Below are 9,929 nucleotides of genomic sequence, written 5' to 3' on the forward strand. Positions count from 1 at the left end.
TCCCACAGTGGGTGGTGAAGAGGGGCCTGCCTCCTTCAAAAAGTAACTTTAAGGGAAAGAGCAATTTTTGACATTCACTGCTCTTCATTTCCACTGTTTTATGTTTCTTTTTTTTCATAATTTCTGGAATCATTGTGTGTGTCAGATTTACAAAAGGGAACTATCATTAAGAGGTGATGTATAGGATAAAATTCAACAGACACTAATTTACTCAATTAGCGATGCTATGTTGTGCTATATTCAGATAAAAAATATAGGAATCTTACTATATATCTGATTATGTCATTATGGTAGCTTTATATATATTTTAAATATATTAAAAGGATGGACAAAGACCTGAAGGAAAAGGGGAAAATACTCTGCTATAATAATTACAGTTATCTATTTGATTAGTCACTTCAAATGGTTAAGAGCAACAAACTCTCCAAATTATCATCCAAAGCAAAAAAAAAAAACACAAAATATACTGCACCAACATTTTCTCTAATCATGAACAGACTATCAACAAGTAATGTTGTTTCTTTGTCATTATGAAATAAGGCAGAAAAATCTTACTTCAGTTCGTACTCCCCTCTTATTAATCTGTGAAGGTTACTCAAAAATGATCATTTTTCTGCTCATCTCCTCTCAGTATTGCAGACATTTTCAGCTTTTAGCACTGTAACATAAAAATATAAACTATCACTTATTAGCATACAGAATACCTAGCTGGAAAGATGGCATTTATTATGTCTCACTTGTGAAAAGGTAATCACAAAGCATTTATTATCTAATTAAATATCATTTTATTGATTCACACTAATCTTGAAGAATGCAATTTTTACACATTTATATGTATTTTTCTATGTTATCCTAACCACCCATCGAGTTTAACAAGTGTATGAGGTTTCCGCATAACGTTTTCTGAGATAATAGCTCTCCTATGTTTTTTTTTTTCTAATTATCATCACATCATCCAAATGCACGTCTGTGCTCATTGATTTCCCAATGATATGATGTAAATGTGCTACATCACTCTGTGATTCAAGTAAAATTAGGAAGATTACATCATTGCTGAGCATTACCTCAGCAGTATAGGTGTGATTTTTTGACTCTTGACATCTTGGTTATTAAGCCAGTAAGCAATCCCTAACTAGTAACTTTTGAGAAGGTTTCTATATTAAATAGCATTTATTGGCCTTCCATATTTGCATGGTAGTGCAAGTGAAATGAAAACAAAACAAGTTCAAAATCTTGCTTTTATTGATGGCACATTTTTACTAATTACTCTCTTCAGGCTAGATACAACATTGCAACTCCTCACAGCTGATATGGTGCTATTCCATGACAGACCTCATCCATCCATCTACTACCTCTTCTCCAATGTTTGCACATGGGTCAGGGGTGTCACTTCAACATTAACAATCATCTAAAGTCAAGCTTCAGACCACTGGGTGGCTAGCCAGTTGTCCCATGCCAGACTGATGCTTAGAAATTCTTTTCAAAAACACTGATAATATATATTTCAAAATAGTGTATATGAAAAAGTAAAAATAATGCTGTCCTTGAAAATAATTCAGCTAAAGCATTGCATACTTGTCTGTTTACATCGCAGTATGTATAGTTATAAATCTTCAAAGCAGTGTGTTTAATCTCTATACATAAAGACACCGGTCACTGCTGATGTTAAATGTAGATTTACAACTGCTTTAACATACAGAGCCTAACAGCTTCAGTTTCCAAAATTACACGTACTACCTTCAAACAGATCATTCCTTATCAGTACCACCATACAAATAAAAGCTGTAAAGCTGTACATAGTAGTTTGGCTTATGTACTTTGGATAGTCTATGCTCCGTGACATTATTTACAAAACTAAGTATTTGGGGTTTACAGTGTGTCGCAGTAAAAGAATGTTCATGAAAATGAATGGCCCCAGAAATCTACAGTCAACAGTTACGCTTAAAGCATGACTTACTGAAAAGGAATCATTTTCTAAATGTAGGGATCAAATTCATGAACTGGCATACTTCAAAGTGATACCACAAACCAAAGTCTATAGTGCTAGACATTTATGTGGGTTCTCCCAATTAAGGTTCTGTAAAAATACCAGCAATGTGATTTAACATAAAACAGTCATTAAGGAAAATTGCTATACAGAAATGATATTCTATATCTTAAGGTAGACCTGCGAGTATTAGTTTTGGAGTGTGTGATAAAAAATATTAAATAAATGAAGCTTCATTACAGGCAGCAGATGCACTCCTTGTCATCAACCATCTGTTCTTTTGTCTGCTGTTCTGCTGGGCATATTTCCATGGAAATGATGGTTCATTTTGACTGCAATTTTATATTAATTTAAAATAAACTGAAAGTGTGAGCACAGCTCACTGCTTAACATTTAAGAAATGTAAACTTCTAAGTAATGCTAACAGTATTTTAAAGGTACCTGGAAAATCTCAACAAACAGTGGTATTCTGAGAGGGCTTTTCTGTAAACAATGAAGAGGTTTTATTGAAGGACAGAATACAAGTGGTTTTAAATGTAGTCATTTGTAAGGGCAATTAACTTCTCATCTAATGGCAGTGAAGAGAGTAATGCCAACTGTTTACTCCTCATGGTTTCAGTATTTGTATATAAATGTGCCACCATTTACCATTACATTTTCTGTTTTTTCTGTTTTAATGCACAGGTACAGCATGTCTCTAACCATGGCAACCACAGCTGTTACAGTTTATCCCTACAGACAGGATAGGTTAAGCCAGTTCAGCAAAATTGTTCAACACATTATGTGAGCAGTAAGGTATGTCAAGCTATGGCATAAAGAGATAAAACTCCGGCTATGATCAAGATGATCTGAATTTAAACAGTGGCTCGGATGTTGGAAAACATGACTGATGGAGGATGGGAGTGAGGATCCAATGTCAACACACTTATTCTGGGTAAAATGGGTGGTTTCAGTCTGCCATTTACACCAGCAAAAGGATGCTTGCATCAGTGAAAGGCACATGACAAGGAAATGTGGATTTATCATTACAAGGGTGGCAATGGTAATTCTCATTAGTATGTTACTGGAAGCATGGTACACCATTACAGTAATGCAGATTCCCACATAAACCATCCAAGGGTGGAGTTAGATTAATTAAAACAATGCCCTCATAGCCAGCACTGGCAGAGAGATGTGGCACAAGCCACCTCCACGGCTGCCTGCATGATGCCCACTGGCTGGTTCATTCCCTTATGCTAGAATGATCTTGTGAGGAAGAATGAATGATATCAAGATCAATAGGAAGAGGCTTGAGGATGAGCAGGGATAGAGGGAAAAAGTCAAATGGAATGCCATTATGTGCTCAAGGAGCAAGTATGATCCTAAGAACAGCAAGAATTAAAGTGCTCTATCTTGGCCCTTTCATTCTTCTCTGAGGCACATTCATCTCAGAGATAGTGCAATGTAATTAGAAGTTCTGCGTGGGGTGCAACCCCCCATCATGAAGGTGGAAGGCGGACTTGCCTCACTGTGTTAATGCTTTTAAAGTGAAACAATGAGTTTTACACTTTTCAGTTATGTTCTAAACACTGCTTGGATCTTTGTGGGTTTCAGAATTCACATTAAATAATATCAAAATTCCAAAATGTTCTTATGGCTGGTGCTATAGTGAGATAAGATGCCAAATGGGTAATGCTAAGGAGCTCTGTTCTCTCTAATAAAATCCATACAATGTACAACTCCAGAAGTCAAGGACAGTTTTGATATATCTGTTGCTTTAACAAGTTAGTCTCATCCAGTTTTCTGTCACTTGAGAATTGCTAGCCCTAAAAATCATTTCTACATTGTTGTTTACTGGATATTTTAAAATATGTAAAAACTCCCCTCCTTTGTACAAAATGGCACACTGCAGCTGGCATTTTAAATAGCACAGTGTGAAGTCTTGCAAAACAAAGATTGCTTCAAAGCAACTAGTGAACAATTTCTATGAATGTAAGCAATATAGTAAAATCTAGTATTGAATAATGCTGGGTCATATGATAAGGCTACAATAATCACAATACAGAAATGTTGCGCTACAGTTAATCAGTAGGAGTGGCGGCTTGCTCCTGTTATCTATTTTTTAGTCTCCTTAAGTTCAAGTGGTCACTTGTATGCTTACCTATATACTGGCAACAAAATAGTCAAAGGACAGGATTCATATTTCACAAATATGTTCACTGTTCATAGGCAGGCTGCAGAGCTTCAGAAATAAGTTAGTAGTTCAGAACAATTCCCTCTAGGTTTCCAAAGTACAGATTAATCTTATTAATGAGGTATTCCACTGAGGATCTAGGCCAACTGCTCCATCCCTTGTGGGAAATAAAATGTCAAAAAAGGCCTAATTTGCAACCTTGAGACATGCTTTTGCATCATATGGTAAAAGGGAAAATATTCTATATTCAGCTACAGTAAGAGCATGTTAGTTGAACTGATCTTTTGAAATACTTTAACTGGAAATAGCATCTACTGTATCCAATACTCCCCATCAATAAAGAGCTGGATTATTTTGACTAAGAAATGCAACCTTCACTAAGAGCTGTGAGGGGATGAGCTGCAATATAAGCTATATATGTGATATTAATGGTGCAGAGAAAAAACATTCAGCACAGATACTTTACATTTGTAATTAGGTATGGAAACCCATTCAAAGTACCATGAGATAAACAACTGTGCTATTTATAAGTAAGATGAATATGAGACATTGGTCAATAGGGGCCATTTATAGAGAGAGAGAGAAATAAGGAGTAGATACAAAATTAATAAAATATTAAGTCAGTTTGGATACTAATAATCCTGAGAACAATCATTTCATGCATAACTTGTTGTTGGATCTCTCTTATACATTCCCTCCTATTTCAGATATGTTAATGCTCACTTAATTTCTTTCCTGCATTCCACCTTATTTTGAATCCTATCAAATGTCTTAAATTACAAATCAGAAAGCATGACACAGCCCAAGTCTGCATTATTCCAGTAGTATGGAATATAAGTGTTCAGGTGTGCATTTTTGAAAAATATTTGTGTGCTTATTCTCTTGAAACTACTGTCATTTGCCAAATGTGTCATTGCTGCAGAGGATATAAAAAGTGTACACACCCCTTTTTTATAATCCAAAAACCTGGCATTTTAACAGTGGTGTGTACACTTTTTATATCCACTGTAGATGCAGCTGTAAGCTTGTCACCAGATGTCATCATAAAAATGTTCACCCTGTTTTGCATTGCCTAAATCTGTACAGATAGCTGCTGAGTATTAAAGCATCTCAATTAGCTTAACCAAGAAATATCTTCACTTATTCTATCACAACCCTCTTTGCCCAGAGTAAAAACTTCATCATCTTCTTTACCATCCATATTTTAATGTAAAATGCTGGGGTAGATTTTGTTCTGTACCCATGAACTATATGCATATATAAATTATAAATATACACACATATATATATATATATATATATATATATATATAGACATATATATAGACAAATTACAAAATAATCACAGGATGCAGAGTGGTTGTAGTAACTGGCATTGTATTTCAGAAAGGTGGGAAAGGCCATATGTGCTCAAACAGGTGAAAAAAGCTAGTGTGATATACATGCACTCACACAAATATTTTGTGTGTGTATGTATATATATATGTATATATATATATACACACACATATATATGTGTGTGTGTGTGTATGAGAACTGTTTGTAGTTATATTTTTGTTAAATATTACTTGATTTACATTAACACAGAATTGTAAATACATTAGGAAATATGATGTTGGGAACAGCAGCCCTTCAAATGTCTCTTCACTGCAATGATCACAATACCTCATGAGTCAACTTAACCCATCTATCAACATAAAATATTTCTGCTAATTCTCCCAGAGTGCAGCAAACTGATATTGTGATGCACTTTTAAACAGCACGTACAATCAGAGCATATACATAATTGCTAAGCACCTGCTGAAAATGAGTACATAAAAATAAATGCGTCAATACTAAATGCAACTTCTCAGCCCTGTATGAATTCTTGTGTCCATTTGGCCATTGAATAGCAACTCGATACTGAGAGAGACCAGAATGGCTCATTTCTCAAAGACTTGTAAATGTGCATCATGCTGATGGGCACTAAGGAGAAAAAAATCTACAAATGTCAAATTTATAGATATTTTAAAAGCAGAATTGAGGATCATTTTTAAAATCTCCTGTGGCCAGACCTTTTATTCAGCTTAAGCAGGATGAAAATGCATCATTAAAAGTTGAACTGAACAATAGAGTCATGCAGCAAACAACTGCTTGCGATGTTAATTTTGTACTTTCTTGCATCAGTAAGGTTTTTTTTTTTTTTCATTTGCTAGTCATGATTTCTGATGAGTTGACAGTTGATTACACAGAACTAGACATGGATTTTTTTTTAAATATTAACATTTATAGCCATGTATCCATTTGTAGCACAGTAGTATATTGACACAAAGGGGGCACTCAGCTTATATATATATATATATATATAGATATATATATATATATATATATATATATATATATATATATATATATGCACACATACACACACATATATGTGTGTGCATACAGCATGTATATAAATATATACATACATATATGCAGAGACAAAATAAAACATGCTTCTCTTCAGCCTGGGGAACAACATAAATCGGGATATGCAAACATTCACAGTACTTACTGAAAAAGGTTCTTTCTAGTCCTTCCAGCTTTAGCAGAGTTTATCTCACAGGTAATTCCCTTCTTTAATTCTCACAGTTAGATGTTGCCCATTCAATTCTCAGTTAGAGCGTCTTCTGTGTGGCAACATGCGTGAACGGGCGTTCCTTCGTTGAAGGTTGTGCGTTAGGCCCAGCAAGCCAGCACGTAAAACTCTACTGCCAATCATTAGCGGACCGGAGTTCCGCTGTAGCGACCCCTAACCGGGAAAAGCCGAAAGACACAAACAAACAAATTCTTACAACACATTAGCAGAAACACTTTCCAGTAAGAAAACGAAAACAAAAGTGGCAGGACACTGCTGCTTGGCAATAAGACTTTTAATAAAATGACCTTTAAAATACAATGCAATCCTAAGACACAAAGTAAGCGCTTTCGGGTTACACCCTTCATCAGACATCAAACATTTGGCATACACTGTTTTTAAAACTAAACAACAACCAATGAAAATCAGCAAGTTTTAATGATATACACGCCTACTCAAAAGTGTAGGCTTTAAAGGAATGACATCATTGAGACCAGGAGGTGTATGTGCCATAAGGTCTATTATCCATTTGGTTTCTGCCAAAGCTGTCTGTAATTTAATATCCCCCCACCTTCTGCTCAATCTAACATTAACAATGACTCTAAATAAAAAACTGTGTGTGGGGTGTTCATGCACATGCCTAAATAGTGCATTACTTACATCCCCATTCCTGATACTGCCGAGGTGTTGCAGAATTCTCACCTTGAACATATTAGTTGTCATTCCTACATAAAAACTTAAACATTTCGTGCACTCAGCCATATAAACCACATTGGAAGTCCTGCAAGTAGCCCTACCTTTAAAAACAATCTTTTTGCCTGTTGCTGGGTGAGAAATCTACCTCCTTATTAATGTAGCCACAAGCTTTACACATACCACAAGGGAGTGTCCCTGCTGTACTCTTGAAGGACCTGTCCATTTGCAAACTTTTCTCTTTACATAAGAGGTCACTTAGATTTCTATTCCTTCTATATTGGAAACATGGTCTGTTATCTATAAGACCTTTGAGATTCATGTCACTGGTGAGAATGTTCCAGTTATTTTTTAAGATATTACAGATATCACCAATGTTGCTCCCATAGGTGAACATCACCCTAGTACCTCTCTCTCTTAAATTGTCCTGCCCATTCTCAATAGATGTCAATTCTTGATGTCTATTCAGCCAGGGTTTATATTTTGTCTGCCTATATACCTTACTCTCATCTATGGCATTCCTAACCAAGTTCTTCCCATAACCTCTCTGTTCAAAATATCCTGTGAGATTACATAGTTCTTGTTCAAATTGTGTCTCATCTGTATTTATTCTGGAAACCCGACTCACTTGTCCTTTAACAATATTGGGAAACAGGTGGCGAGGATGCATGCTATCATATGATAGCAAAGTATTTTTCCAGCATTCTTTTTTATATAGGCTTGATGAGAAACCTTCATGTGTTTGGGTTACCCTGACATCTAAAAATTCTATGCTGTTAAAGGATGTTTTGGCCGTAAAATTGAGAAAGGTAGTGGTGGTATGTATGTAGGACAGAAATCTTATTAATTAGCACGGCGAGAAGAACTTGTTTTGCGCTGTGTTTGATTTTTTGTTCTATACGCCATGCATGCTGCTAATTTGTTGGGTGAGTCGAGCAGTTCCTATGCCTCCGTTCCAGCCTTTGGAATAACTAATGAAGGATGGTCCAAGAAGCTTTTCACGTCATCATCTAATCCATTACTGAATTTGGGTTTCAGTATGGTGAAAAACAGAAATGAAGATAGCTACATACCGGTACCAGTTGATAAGACCTTTGAGGATCTGTTAAAAGATTTAAACTTCAAAATGAGTAAATTGCAATGCCTGCAATGGCAGAAATATCATTGTGAGGCATGCCTCGAGTACGGCATCGTACCCAGAGGCATGAGAATAATGTGTATGCCGGCGCAAGGAGACCGGTATCCTGACTTGCTTGCTAATGGCAGGCGTTGAATATCAACACAAGTTATAAATATATGGAATTGTTAATCAGTTTTTTTACTCCAGAAACCGAGGGGTTAAGTGAAGAGGTGCAGCTTTTGCTACACAGACTAGAAACTGAATTTACTGACAGCAGAAACATGCAGCGATTACAACAAACCTGTGTAACGTTTCAAGATAATGCGGAGAAGCTACGGCTTGATAAAATTAATAAAATAAAGAGAGACTACGAGGACTTTTCGAGGGGCCATATTTTTGTTTGGCCCAAACATCCACGGTTACCAAGGGATCAACGAGAGCGTGCCGAATGGCCAATGGAGACACGCCCCGTAGAGGGACGTGCGGAACTTGTCAGAGTCACTAAGGAAGCTTGTATAACAGCTATGGACACTTTCTCCACCTCTAACTCAGCTCTTCCATTAACGCCATGCATGCAGGAAGGCGTTATAGTGGAACGAGAATCTAATAATTCTATTGACTCCCTCCAGGGCTCTACTTCAGTTACGAACACGGGCAATATGGTCCCGAGTTCTTCTGGGGAAACACCCAGGTGTGTCTCAGGAGCAGCTACGGCCTTTGCAGGAGTGGAATCCATGAAAAGTGTAGCAAAGGATCCAGAAGTTGTTGATATGGGCACTGGTGCGTGACCCAAGGTGCCACAGGGGCAGAAGCGTTTTTTGGAACAGCTACCAGCGCCCGTCAAAAAGAAAGGGGCCTGGAAAAGATCACAGAGCGACGACAGAGAAGTGGGGAAAAGGAGGAAAACCCTACAGTGACTCTTGGGGCTTCTACTGACATTGTGTATAATTTATCCTCTCATATTTTAACGAAGGATGAATTGTTCATTCTGAACAAAGGACTAACTTTTGTGCCCAATAACAATTGCACACTTAATGAGGTAACTATGGACATCATGCTATTTTGTAGAAGTATTATGTTAAGATTGAGGTTTGGAAATGATACATCTGGCTGTCCCACACCTAGAAAAGCTAGTGGTTTTGTACCGCCGCTTTCACCCACTTTAAATTTATTTTTGAATGCATGTGAGAGGGACTTAGTCAAATACTATACTGAAGGGCATTTCACTAAATATTACAACTTAACTCGTGAGCAGACTAAAGCCCTACATGATCTAGCCAGTAATGATTCTATAATAATAAAAAAAGGCTGATAAGGGAGGAGCAATTGTTGTAATGGATGCAGATTGGTATAA

The 9,929-nt window shown here is 36.6% G+C and overlaps 1 long non-coding RNA gene across 1 annotated transcript in view; it reads right to left on the reverse strand.

The window, feature by feature from the left end:
• Positions 1–577: 577 nt before the first annotated feature.
• The window catches only part of LOC122790084, a 1,107,046-nt gene continuing 1,097,694 nt past the window's right edge, over positions 578–9,929 (reverse strand). Inside the window, exon 3 of the long non-coding RNA XR_006362920.1 lies at positions 578–658. This is a non-coding gene — a long non-coding RNA (uncharacterized LOC122790084). The remainder of the gene's footprint in view (positions 659–9,929) is intronic.

This window comes from Protopterus annectens, chromosome 15.part0, assembly GCF_019279795.1.
Source record: "Protopterus annectens isolate FY-2018-M chromosome 15.part0, PAN1.0, whole genome shotgun sequence".
Taxonomy (NCBI): Eukaryota; Metazoa; Chordata; order Ceratodontiformes; family Protopteridae; genus Protopterus; species Protopterus annectens.